General features: G+C 50.6%; 1 protein-coding gene across 4 annotated transcripts in view; it reads right to left on the reverse strand.

Moving 5' to 3' along the window:
* The window catches only part of LARGE2 (LARGE xylosyl- and glucuronyltransferase 2), a 52,683-nt gene extending 39,202 nt beyond the window's left edge, over positions 1-13,481 (reverse strand). For all 4 annotated transcript variants that reach the window (XM_039534708.1, XM_039534707.1, XM_039534711.1 and 1 more), the window contains exon 1: positions 13,362-13,481. The gene's annotated coding sequence lies outside the window, so the exon portion shown is untranslated. The remainder of the gene's footprint in view (positions 1-13,361) is intronic.
* Between the last annotated feature and the right edge of the window lie 96 nt (positions 13,482-13,577).

Here is a 13,577-nt window from a genome sequence, read left to right on the forward strand (position 1 = left end):
GCAACGGTGAAGCCAGGAGGAGACAGATTGTTCCCATAGTTGAAATTTTTCCTACCCCTGCAGGAGAAGCACCTCCCACAAAGTTGAGGGGGAGTGTAGGAAGGGAAGGTCTCCATGCCAGCAGAGTTGATCCTGAGTTAATGAAGTTGGAAGCCTTGTCAGAGTAATTTTTCTGCCCTTCAGGAGATGCAAGGCTTGACCACCTTCCCTGAGCAAACTCTAGGCTCATTACAGAGACCTACACAGAAAGAGCATCCCTTTCGTACCCTTTGGGGACTCTTTACCAAGTACAGATTTTATGTAAATATTTAACCTGGACAGGTTACATATTTTTACATTATGTATTCAGGACTCATCTTCCCTACTTCTCCTAAAAGACTATGACCAACTGGAGAACTAACAGTACCACGCAAAAGAAACCAGAGAGAAGAAGCTGTGGAACATTTAAAGATTGTTTGGGGCTTGCTTTTATCAGCCCAAACAGTTGGAAAAGAAAGCTTTCACTGGTGAAGAGTCAAACACCTCCCTCCCTCGTTTTCAGTTGAGAGCTGGAAAAAGCTCCTATTTCACCTCACTCAGAAAGGGAAGACCACACTTGACATTGTTGCTGTTTCTAAGGGAAAGTGTAAATAGTTTTTTGGAGGGAATGGTGAGGAAGCTCTCAGGCCCCCTTCATCCATCATAAACCAACAAAGGCACAAACCTAGTCTCTTACTAGCACATTTTGGAGGTTCCCTTTAACAAAATAAACCAAACCTTAGGGCTTGTCTACACTTACATTTTATAGCGCTCTAACTCGCTGGCTCAGGGGGGTGTAGACAGGCGCAGCTCCCAGTGCTCGGAGCTAATCCCCTCGTGGAGATGGATTACCAGGAGTGCTGGGATAGCTCTCTCCCAGAGCTCGTGGGCGACCACACTCGCACTTCAAAGCACTGCTGCGGGAGCGTTCCCGCGGAAGCACTTTGAAGTTTCCAGTGTAGACATACCCTTAAATAGCCCTAGCATGCTCCCAAGCCCCAAGCCGGCTCCCTTCCATTAAACTCCATCTCCTCCTCATGGAGAATATACCTGGGAGAACAGGCCAGTCTTACAGCATTCTAAAGTTCATCAAAGCCAGACACTGGCACCAGCCCTCTCCAGGAGGCTGTTGGTTCATATACCTTGAACGACTGCACGTTCCATACTACCAGATGGGGAGAGTATCACTAGGTTACTCAGGTCACTAGTTCCCCAGCTCTATGGGCTAAAGCCAACACTATTCCCAGGTCAGGTTTGAGATCTGGCAGCACATGCAGACCCCAGAGCTCAGGCGTAATGTGCACCTGCAATCTGCTCTAGCTGCAGCTTCCAGCTTGTTTCAAGGTGCAGCCCCCTGCAAAGCATGGTCAAAAGCCTAACCTTAGAGGGACAAAGGCCTGAATCACTCACAGGAAGTCCAGGGTGTCCTTATCTTGCCAAATGCTGGTGATAAGCAGCAAGCTTAGCAACTGCTACCACTTAGACATCCAGGAGAAGATGGGATTTCAGTAAGCATGGGCAACTAAATCCTTCCCTTTGGAGTTGGAGAAGTGTCAAGCACAGCACAAAATACACAGCACTTAGGGCAAGTGCACCAAGAGTGATGCTATTGTATGTAATAGTCCCACACCATAACTAGTTAATATGGAATCTCCAAGCAGGCTGGAGAGGGCTACAGACAGACAAGAAAGGGGGTTATAGTAACTTGTGTTAATAGACTATGAAAGTCTTGCCTGCTTTCCCTCCCTCCTTGGAAACCACACCCTGCCCCTGCTTTTCCTGAATTGTCTTCTGGGGTCTTGTCTTATCTCAGACTGGAAGGTCCTCAGGACAGGAAGCCTCTCATACTAGGTTTGTAAAACAGATTGAATTAGCCTATTCAATGTTAGTTATAACTGCAGTTAGCGGGCTCTGCTAAGGGAGTGCATTCTTCTAGGTCAGTGTTTCCCAAACTTGGGACACCGCTTGTGTAGGGAAAGCCCCTGGCAGGCCGGGCTGGTTTGTTTACCTGCCCCACCCACAGGTTCGGCCAATTGCGGCTCCCACTGGCCACGGTTTGCTGCTCCAGGCCAATGGGAGCTGCTGGAAGCGGCGTGGACCAAGGGATATACTGGCCGCCACTTCCAGCAGCTCCCATTGGCCTGGAGCAGTGAACCGCGGCCAGTGGGAGCCGCGATCAGCCGGACCTGCGGATGCAACAAGTAAACAAACCGGCCCGGCCACCAGGGGCTTTCCCTACACAAGCGGTGTCCCAAGTTTGGGAAACACTGTTCTAGGTCACAGTTTTAGTAACTATCTCTGCAGCAAGAGAGAGCTATCAGTTAAGATAGATTACCCACGTGAATGAGGAAAGGGAGCCGGTGGGAATGGGACATGGAATAATTCAGATGAATAGATTGGATAATTGAAGGATCTTCCAGTGTAGTTAACGTACAGTGGGGGAAGTCAATTGTGTTTTGGTTAAACAAGGTTCTGATTATGCATTATCCATAGGGATCCTTAATACCATGAGACATCAAGGACATAGGGAAAGGGACCTTTCCAGAGACTGTGGCAACAATCTGCTGCTCCTAATCACCAAGGAGCAGCTCACGTCAGACTGTCGGAGTCCAAATACTTCAAATTGTTTACACAGGATCATGGTTGAGACCTGTGAAAAATTCTCAGCCTGGTGGGATTGATGCTAGAGCAGCTTCTCTTCTCTGGGGTAACAGAGAGGAAGGGGACACAGCCAGGAAGGGTTTTAAGAAGGCACCCAAGGCTTGGGGAGGACAGAGAGATATACCTAGTACAGGACTGGCTGATCTCTGGCTAATAGCCAGAAACCCCAAACTATTGCTACTCATGTCCAATTGCTGGGTTTCAAATGGCACCATTCACTTCAGATTCTGGAGAACCTGCACAGCCTCTTGCTTGACACTCATTCATTAATTCTGACTGATTATAGGAAAGATAGCACATTGCTAACGATTCAGACAGAGAACGCAGGGACATGGAGATAAGTGGGGGGGGGGACCATAAATAAAAGGTGTTACCTATACAAGCAATTCCAAACAACAGGAGCCAAATAATAATAGCTCCAGGCCCTGGATGCATTTCTGGAAAAGTCTTTCTGCACAAGGCAGATACCACTACTCTATAACTGTGCTCTACACATGGGAAGTGTTATTTAAACAAGACACTGTTCTTAGTCAAGCAGAAATTAGCCTCCTTGACAATGTATCCTGTCCCAGTTGGAGACAGGAAGGGTAGAGGCACCAGGAAACTGGAGGAGAAGAGTTAAGAGGAGAAGGGGTAATTGAACTTTCCAAGCTACAAGGCCCAGGGCTAAGGGCTTGTCTACACTACAGGACTATTTCGAATCTACTTAAGTCGAATTTGTGGATTCGACCTTAATAAGTCGAATTTGTGTATCCATACTAAATACACAAATTCGAACTTCTTAGTCCACATTCACGGGGCCAGCTTCGACTTTGGAAGTGGTGCACTGTGGGAACCTATCCCACAGTTCCCGCACTCCCCGCTGCCCATTTGAATTGTGGGATTTCCCCCCAATGCATGCTGGGGGGAAAAATGTGTCGTCATTGAACCGTCAATCCCGCCCTCCCTGTCTTCCTTGAAAGCGCCGGCGGGAAATCTGTTCGCGCCCTTCTCTGGTTGGTTACAGCACGGACGCCACAGCACTGCGAGCATGGAGCCCGCTGCGATCATCGCTGCACTTATGGCCGTTGTCAACTCCTCGCACATTATCGTCCACCTCTTCCACAGTCAGATGCTGAGAAATCGGGCGAGGAGGCTCCGGCAGCACGGTGAGGAGAGTGGCGCAGACCTCTCACAAAGCAGGGTACGCCGGGCAGTGGAGATCATGGTGGCAATGGGTCAAGTTCATGGTGTGGAACGGCGATTCTGGGCCCGGGAAACAAGCACAGACTGGTGGGACCGCATAGTGCTGCAGGTCTGGGATGACACAGAGTGGCTGCGAAACTTCAGGATGCGTGGGGCACTTTCCTTGAACTGTGTGACTTGCTGTCCCCTGCCCTGAAGCGCCAGGACACAAGGATGCGAGCAGCCCTGACTGTGCAGAAGCGAGTGGCCATAGCCCTCTGGAAACTTGCCACGCCAGACAGCTACCGGTCAGTAGCGAACCACTTTGGCGTGGGCAAATCTACCGTGGGGATTGCTGTCATTCAAGTAGCCCACGCAATCGTTGAGCAACTGCTCTCAAAGGTAGTGACTGTCGGAAATGTCCAGGCCATCATAGATGGCTTCGCCGCGATGGGAGTCCCAAACTGCAGTGGGGCTATAGATGGGACTCACATCCTGGTATCCTGGCACCAGCCCACCAGGCCATGTGAGTACATTAACCAAAAGGGCTACTTTTCAATGGTGCTGCAAGCTGTGGTGGACCATAGGGGACGTTTTACCAACATCAACGTCGGGTGGGCGGGCAAGGTTCATGACGCGCGTGTGTTCAGGAACTCTGGTCTGTTTAGACGCCTCCAGGCAGGCACTTTCTTCCCGGACCACAAAATAACGGTTGGGGATGTGCAGATGCCTACAGTGATCCTCGGGGACCCGGCCTACCCGCTAATGCCCTGGCTCATGAAGCCCTATACAGGCGCCTTGGACACTGAAAAGGAACTCTTCAACTACCGGCTGAGCAAGTGCAGAATGGTGGTGGAGTGTGCTTTCGGACGTCTCAAGGAGATGGCGGACCTTACTGACTCGCTCGGACATCAGCGAAAGAATATCCCGTAGTTATTGCTGCTTGCTGTGTGCTCCACAATCTCTGTGAGAGCAAGGCGAGACCTTTTTGGCGCTTGGGAGGTTGAGGCAAATCGCCTGGCTGCTGTTTACGATCAGCCAGACACCCGTGCTGAGAGAATATCCCAGCGGAAGCGATATGCATCAGGAGGCTTTGAAAGTGAGTTTCCTCGCAGAGCAGGGTAACCTGTGACTGTCCACTTGATTTTAAGAGAGCCTGATCATAAACCAAGTTTTCCCCACTTCCCAAGGACGTTTTAAAACTAAGGACATGTTTTAGTAATTAATAATAATTCTTTCGTTGACTTTGCATTTCTGTTTATTCGTTGAAACATGGAAGCATTCTGTGCTGGTTAAGGTGTGCACTGATGGGTGGGTTTGCAGGAAGGGGCGAGGGTGCCGTCCTTGGATAGGGGTTACCATGACGGCTGTGGGTTTGGGCGTTGGAAGGGTGAGGGTGTGGGGAAGGGTGAGTATCTGCCCCTGGATGAGGTCTCTTTTTGGGGCTCGGGGCACCGGGAGGATCGTGACTACGGTCCAAATGCATGTGAAGGAAGCCTGCCTTTACATTCGGGATGTCAGGCACCAGGACCCTGCACAAGCATACACATCAAGGAAAGACCGGGGCAGCATACACCACACAGACTGTCCCTGGTGCCTAGTGACTGCAGTCTGTGTGTGCCCTGCAGTTGACCCTGCAGCCAAGTCTGTAGCATGGCACTGTGGGCTATGCAGTGACATTACAATTCCCAGAACAACAGAAAGTCTTCTGACACCAGAAACGTGACGGAAACAGTCAGTAACACCAAACCGCTTTTAATAATGTAATACACAGTGGGGGGTTTGAACTTGGAGTTGGGACTGGTTGATGCTGTAAAGAAAGAGCTTGTACAAATTTACAGCGCGACAGTTGTCTCTAACATTATCGGTGTGCTGCGGTGCAGGGACAGTTCTCACGGCCCCTACCGCCCCTCCGTCTTGTCACTTTGGGTGAGGGGACAGGACTTCTTGGCGTTGGAGGCGGTTGCAGATGCACTGCAGGGGCTCTCTCCTCCTGACTGCGGTCTTGCAGAACATCTACAAGGCGCGGAGCGTCTCCGTTTGCTCCTCATTAGACCAAGCAGCGTTTGAGTCGCCTGCTGGTCTTCCTGCCGCCACCTATCCTCCCGTTCCAGGTGTGTGCGATGCTGCTGACACAGGCTCTCCTCGACTGTCTCTGCTCTGCCGCCTCCGCTCTGGAGCTGGCCTTCAGTTCCTGGAACATGTCGTCCCTTGTCTTTTCTTTGGCGTCTAATCCGAGCCAGCCTCTGCGAGGGGGATGGCGGGGCAGTCCGGGAAGGAGCCGAAGCTGTGTGATGTGAAAAAGTAGGTGATTTCCTTGAACACATACATGTTTGCCAACAGTAAACACAGTCTAGTCAGTTTCAGTTAACAAGACCAAAGAGGAACCAAGTCTCAGGAGATCTCAGAACTAGTCCGAGATTTCGGAATACGCTCTCATTGGCGGCGCCATTGCACTGGAGAGCGCACAAGCGAGGAAAGATAGCTGCATCCCTCTTGCACAAAGTCCTGGTAAGCCTTACAGTACATACTGCTTATCAGTTACTGGTTAGCTGTGCTCTCCTGCTAAAGGCAATGTGCAAAGCAGAAAGGATAAGCCTTTTGCAGCCCCTCCCGCCAGCGCACGGGAACGATCAATGCATGCTTGTTCTCTGTGGCCTCTCGCACGTGGCTGTTAGGCGAGGGTCATTGTTATGCAACCTAATTGTAAACCATTAACAATAGTAACACTACACTAATTGCCCTACTTAGATGCAGTATTTGCAGAACGAGATCACCCTGAGGCGGGTCACTCGTGCCCAGAAAGACCGCATGTTACGGGACGCACTGCACAGACCAGGACCATATGCAGCAATGCTAGTAGAGGCGATGGTTCCACTCTATATTCGGATGTCCTGGCGTGGAAGAGTCTGCTTCCACGGAGCGCCCAACAAGCGACCTCTTCCGGCGAACCTCATGCGGAGGCTTTGCGAGGAACTGAATGACACCTTCGTAGAAATGTCGCTAGAGGACTATTTTTCTATCCCCATTTGTGTGGACCTTCTCTTTATATAGTTTAATATATATTATAGTTTAATATTTAGAATGTTTTAAATTGTAAATATTTAGAATTTTTAAAGTCCATTTGTGTGGACCTTCTCTTCATATAATTTAATATATATTATAGTTTAATATTTAGAATTTTGTAAATACTGTTTCTATTTTTCTATAACAATGTTATAAAAATAAATGTTTATACGTGTGTTGCACTTACCGCCTGATCCTTCCCTGATTCCGAGTCCTGGTTAACGGGCGGGACGGTTGGTAGGGGATCTCTGTGAGGGTGATGAAGAGATCCTGGCTGTCAGGAAAGCGGGAGTGGGTTCGATGTCGCCTGCGCCGTCCTCTAAAGACCCTTCCTCATCTTCCCCATCGGCGAACAGGGAGGGGGAACTGTCCCGGTACACTATTCCGTCCTCGGAGTCCACCGTCACTGGTGGGGCACTGGTGGCAGACCCACCTAGAATGGCATGCAGTGCCTCGTAGAAGTGGCATGTCTGGGGCTGGGCTCCGGAGCGTCCGTTTGCCGCTCTGACTTTTTGATACCCTTGTCTTAGGTCCTTCACTTTCACGCGGCACTGCATCGCATCCCGGCTGTATCCTTTGTCTTTCATGGCTTTAGAAACCTTCTCGAACGTCTTCGCGTTCCGCTTGTTGGAGCGCAGCTCCGAGAGCACAGACTCCTCGCCCCACACAGCGATCAGATCCTGGACTTCCCGGTCACTCCATGCTGGGGACCTCTTTCTATTCTGGGATTGCCCGGACTCCTCTGCTGGAGAGCTCTGCATCGTTGCAGGTGCTGCGGAGCTCGCCCCGATGTGCAACCAGAACGTCAGATTCAAACCGCCCAGACAGGAAAATGAATTCAAATTTTCGCGGGTCATTTCCTGTGTGGCTGGCCAGAGAATCCAAGCTCGGACTGCTGTCCAGAGCGTCAACAGAGTGGTGCACTGTGGGATAGCTCCCGGAGCTGCTAAGTTCGATTAGCATCCACACCAAGCCTAATTCGAGCTAGCAAGTGCGAATTTAGCGTTACTCCACCTGCCGGGGTGGAGTACCAAATTCGAACTAAAGAGCCCTCTAGTTCGAATTAAATGGCTTCCTGGTGTGGACGGTTGAGCGGTTAGTTCGAATTAACGCTGATAAATTCGAATTAAAGTCCTAGTGTAGACCAGGCCTAAGTCTGTGTAGTGTGATGGCTTGTAACAGTCTGCCCAGCTCCAGTTCTAATGCATACTAACAGAACAAGGTGTAGCATTTGGGTCAGCAAGGAGAGTCCCAGTTCAGTTTGTGGGATATTCCAACCCCACAGCAGCCTCAGCATGCTTCAGACAAACCCCAGGGCTTCCCTCCCATTTCTGAAGTCACTCAGGGTGTGTGCGGCATGCAATGGGTCCGGTGCTTTTGTCATTTAGCTCCCAGTAACATTGAAGATGGGGCTTGCAGCAGCACTTCAAACTGGATTATTGGATGTTACCCAGCACTGAACTGCCCCCTATGAACTGCAAAATCCTGCCAAAGGGATGTTTTCCAGATCCCAGAAGGACCATGCGGGTTCTGAGAGGCTTGTTCGTGTCACCAGCTCTGCTGTCCAAAGCACTTCTGAGCAGAGACTCCTGGGTCTGGTTCAGACTGGCTTCTTCATTTAGATCTAGGTTAGAAAGTTACCCATAAGGCCTTGCTCCCCACAAGATGCCACAGTGAATCAAGCCTCCTTTTTTACGCAGGACTCATGTGTCAGGGACTAAAGTAGTCTCTGTATGTCCGTCTGTCCACAGGTTATCCAGGGCCGGTAATTTATTTCAGCTATTCCAGGGGGTATGCGGTGAACTCACAAAAGGGGTGGAATAAATAAAGAACGTCAGTGACACAGCAAGTGGCACAGCTAAGCCATGAAGGCGATCCATACAAGGACTCAGTGCCCCTTTCTTCAGCTGTCCCAATCTGAGAGTCAGAAAACTAGTGTGGAGATGCAGAGTCCCACACTACTGGGAGATCATCTCACTACTAACTGAACAGCCAATCACTTGGTGTAGCAACTGAAGAGAGTGTACCCTCTGGCTTCACAGGAATACCATCTCACCTCTGCTAATATGCTACAAGAGAGTGCCTCCGCCCTAGATATGGAATTGGTACAATGCATTGGCTACTACTCCACATGTTACAAGCGTTAAGGAGGCAATTCCTCCCAGCATAGATAAACCCCCAAAGTCTGGGTGCCCCCTGATGTATTTCCATTAACATTTAAATGCACACCCGTGTTTCACTACCTATACATCACTTTCTATAGCTCTAATGCTGGCGGGTGCTGTAGAATTGCATATGCCAAAGGGGTATAACCTTCAGGCTCCTGGAAGTTGTGCCACAATGTCATTTCAGGCGCTTCTGGTCTAGGAGCGTGGTAACTATAAGGTTGCAGCATGGTAAGTATTATAGCATGGTAACTATAAGGCTCTGTGTCCAACTCTACAGGAGTCAATCCCCCCAAGTATAGTCTAATCTGGCAGATTTTAGCCAGCTAGAGTGCAAGTTACTGGCAGCAGAGCAAAATGGAGGCACTGAGAGGATAGAGCACTGATTGGACTTGCACAGTCAGCTTACTTTTGGTTTTATTGTCATATCAAGACTAGTGCTGAGTCTGCACTCTCCTTCTTACTGCCCAATAATGACCTGACCCTACCATGGCCATTACCCAAGCTGAGCTTTAACAGTAAGTTGCTGAAAAGCCTGAACTTTGATTTGCATAGTGGAACACCTCACCCTTACCCCAACCATGGGCCATTTCCCACATACCCCATGTGACAGGGTGCTGAGCAGGAGGATTGCAGAACCAGTCCCCTGCCATGCCAGCCCCATTTAAGTGAATAAAGTGGAGCTGGCAGGAAAGAACCTGCCTTAATTGGGGAATGAGAGCCAGCTGCCAGCCCAATTAGCCCAGGGTCATGTAAGCATCTGGGAAGAAGGAAGCAGGGTGGTGGGACGGAGAGTGAGGGAGTGCAGAGAGGGAGAAAGCCCTTCTCTTCTGGATTCAAACACAAGGAACCCAGAGTTGTGTATATTATACAGTGAGAAGGTGGAGGGCACACAAACTTGTAAATAAAAGTACCAGTGGTTTCCGAACCTGAGGGTCTCTGAGTGACTATCTGAGCCTAGCAGAGGAAGGAGCCAGGAGTGCTCTGTTACACCCCAATAAGCCCCATAAACCAAGGAAGTCTGAGAGCCTAACTTCCTAGGCAGGGTAATTTCACTTGCTTTGAGTAGCAATGCCCATAGCGCTTTCACCCTTTTCCATCTTCATTATGAAAGCACTAGGGGGCCAGATTGGCTAACATACTGAGTCACTTTCCTGGACAGGCTGGGGTGGAGAACAGAAGTGATTTAGCCAAAAAGGAGAGCAGGAAGCGGGAAAAGATACAGACATCAGGGAGGTTTGCACCCTGGGTGAATCCTCCGTCAGAGTGTCCCCTGCTTACTCACAGACTAGCACTGTCTGGTCATATGCCCAGGAGAAGCCAGAGGACTCCAACCATCTGATTGAAGACAAGCTGTTGGGCAGTCTGATCTCAAGCTGCTGTCTGGCAGGGCTGGGGTATTTCATTGAAAAATTATGTCACAGCAGCTCAGATAGTCTGCAGTGGATCTCACGCTGGCTTGAGTGGTGTTGCTGCATGTCCCCAAAGCCAGGGTCAGCACATTCCTGGCTGGCATGAAGAAGTCATGCTCAGCACCTCTCAGACATAAGTTGAATTCTTTTTCATGCACCACTCTTCTGATGATAGATGTTTCTTATGCTCAATACCCTATTTCCAAATGCTCTGTACAGGAGAACCAAGAGGTGCTGCTGCACATAATGAGAAACTGGGCCCAACTCATAAGATTAAGAGATGGAAAATGACTAGTAGATCCCATCTCCTAACTGGGGCAAGACTGTCCACTGCTGTCTATTCTCCAGGGCTTTGTTCCAAACTAGTTTAAAAAATGGCCCAGAAGTAGGGCTTCTGATCCTTGTGAGATCCTTCTACACTGTACTTTAAAGGGAGCAGGAACTGTAACATGTCACATATTCCCTGGCAGATAAGCCAACTGCAACACACTGAGAAGTCCTATCTTCCAGCCTTCTGTCTGGCTCATTGTGACCGGTACATGCTTTCTTGCCATATAGTCACACAGTAGCTACCAGTTCAAAAGCAAGTGGAGGAAAGGAAAAACCATGCCAAGTCTGCAGGTGAGTCCCCAGTGTATACCAGGGTCCCCTCACAACACACCAGGGCCTGCCCAATGACCTTGTGGGGAGCAGAGGGTGGTGCTGGGCATGGAGACTCTATGGAGTTTGTAAAGGTACAGTAGAACCTCAAAGTTATGAACACCAGAGTTACAAACTGAATGGTCAACCTTATACCTACTTCATTGGGAACCGGAAGTATGCAATCAGGCAGCAGAGACCAAAAAACAACAACAAAAAACGCAAATACTATTCAGTACTGTGTTAAACATAAACTACTAAAAAAATAAAAGGAACGTTAAAAAGATTTGACAAGGTAAGGAAACTGTTTCTGTGCTTGTTTCACTTAAATTAAGATGGTTAAAAGTAGCATTTTTCTTCTGCATAAGAAAGTTTCAAAGGTGTATTAAGTCAATGTTCAGTTGTAAACTTTTGGAAGAACAACCGTAACGTTTTGTTCAGAATTATGAACAAGCTCCGTTCCTCAGGTATTTGTAACTTTCAGGTTCTACTGTATATCATGGAGCATTCTTTGAGGCCCCAAAGTTTATTTGGTTTGAACACAGGGATTTTAGTTCTTTGATGTGAAATCTCACAGCTCTCCTCCAAGGTCAGATTTTAGCTGATGTTTACACATGCATATTTCACTGTAGGGAATGGAATTAGCTTTCCCACATTAATTTCAGAGGTGGATACCAGAGACAGATTCCCGCAAATACCAGGGACCTGTGGATTGTGTTAGTGTAAATGGGGCTCTTCCTTCCCTTCCCCTCTCCAGTTATGAAGAGCAGCAGTCACATCCAACATATGATGGTACAAATGCCCTAGACTCACAGGAAATTCCAGCTAGTGCCCCCTCCTTCTAGAGACCCTCAACACCTCTTTGCCTTCCACTGACAGCTGGTTAGCCCATCAGCAGGGTTCACAGCCCTAAATTAAAGTTCCCTGCAGAGTTGTACTGGAGGTTTCAAACCTATTCATTTATGTGAAGCACCCCCCACTTCCAGATCCACCCCTCTCCCTAGTTTTACCACAAGCCTTAGAGGGCAGTGGCCCCATCACACATTTTTAATCCCACCCATGCTCTTCAATCCCCTCCCTCTTAACTTCATTAAGTCTTTTCTACAACAATTTCTGAGGCTTTTACTCACTCTCCACCCCCCAAACTGACTAATTTTGCCTTTACACTCATCCTTCTGATACACCCAGGCTGTGTGAGAGTTTAGGGCTGCTGAAAAGGTGCCAAACTGATGGCCCTAAAAATGAAGATCCCCCCCAAATATTGGTAGCATAGACAGTAGGAAAGCAAGCACCCCAACACTACCCTGCTGTATTATGATGGTTCTCTAATGCACAGAGCACTTCACCAATCAGGTCACAAGCCCTAGAGAGTCTGACTCCTGGCTCTGGGGAAAGCGGAGCTCAGACTCCATGACTTATTAATACTTGGCTTCTCTACAAAGAGGCCAGTTAAAGCTGCATCAAAACACTGTGGACATCTTCCTACTGGGAAATGAATGAGACCTCCCAACTCATCTCACAACGGGCGCTGAACAGCCACAGGGTAGGACAGCACCGACCCAGCCGACACTGAATCCAGCAACCTCAAAGACCAAGGTCTGGGGAGGCCATCGCTGACCCGGTCCCTGCCCGAACCCGCGTCTCTGTTAGGGGCTGTTCAGGGTGTCAAAGGGAAACCTGCCGCCTGCTTTCCCCGCTCTTCCCACACCCACTACCGGGGCTGAAGGAGCGAGGCGGGAACCGCACTTCGGCGGGCCTGGGAGGGCGGTCCCCGGTGGGGCCGGTCGCCCGGCATGGAAAGGGGCAGAGCCCCCCCCCCGCTGTCAGTGTCATCACACCCCAAAGGGGGTCGCGGGGCGTCTCGCTATTCAGCGCTGCAGCCGCTCAGCCTGGGGGCACCGCGCGCGGCTCATGTCTGTGCCGAGCCGAGCCGAGCCGAGGGGGAGCCCTGCCCGGCAACAGCGCTGAGCCCGGGCCGGCCGGAGGGGGGGGGGGTCGGGGGGTGACGGCTCCGGCGCGTCTCGAGAGAAGAGTGGCCTGAACCGGAGGGGAGCAGGGGGCGCCCGGGCAGGGCTCAGCGCTGGGCGGCGGGAAGGGACCGCAGGGCCGCTCACACCGCCGGTCCTGCGGGGCACATCCCGGGGCAGGGGCAGGTGCCGCAGCCCCCGGCCGCCCGGACCCTCCGCCCCGCGGGGCCGCCCTGCAGGGGGCTCTGTCTCCGGGCGCCGCCTCGTACCTGAGGCTGCTGCTGCCGCCGCGCTCGCTCCCTCTCAGCCCTTTAAATCGCCTCCTCCCAGTCCCGGCTGCGGACCAGCCGCTCCGCGCTCGATTCATCCGCCTCGCTGCTCTGTGCTCGATTCAAGAGGCTGGCGGGTCTTGGCAGCTTGCGCCTGACTGCCCTCGGTGCGCAGGCGCAGAGGGAGAATCCGGCATGTGAGTAGCTCAGTGCGCA

The sequence above is a fragment of the Mauremys reevesii genome, linkage group 4 (genome assembly GCF_016161935.1).
Source record: "Mauremys reevesii isolate NIE-2019 linkage group 4, ASM1616193v1, whole genome shotgun sequence".
NCBI lineage: Eukaryota > Metazoa > Chordata > Testudines > Geoemydidae > Mauremys > Mauremys reevesii.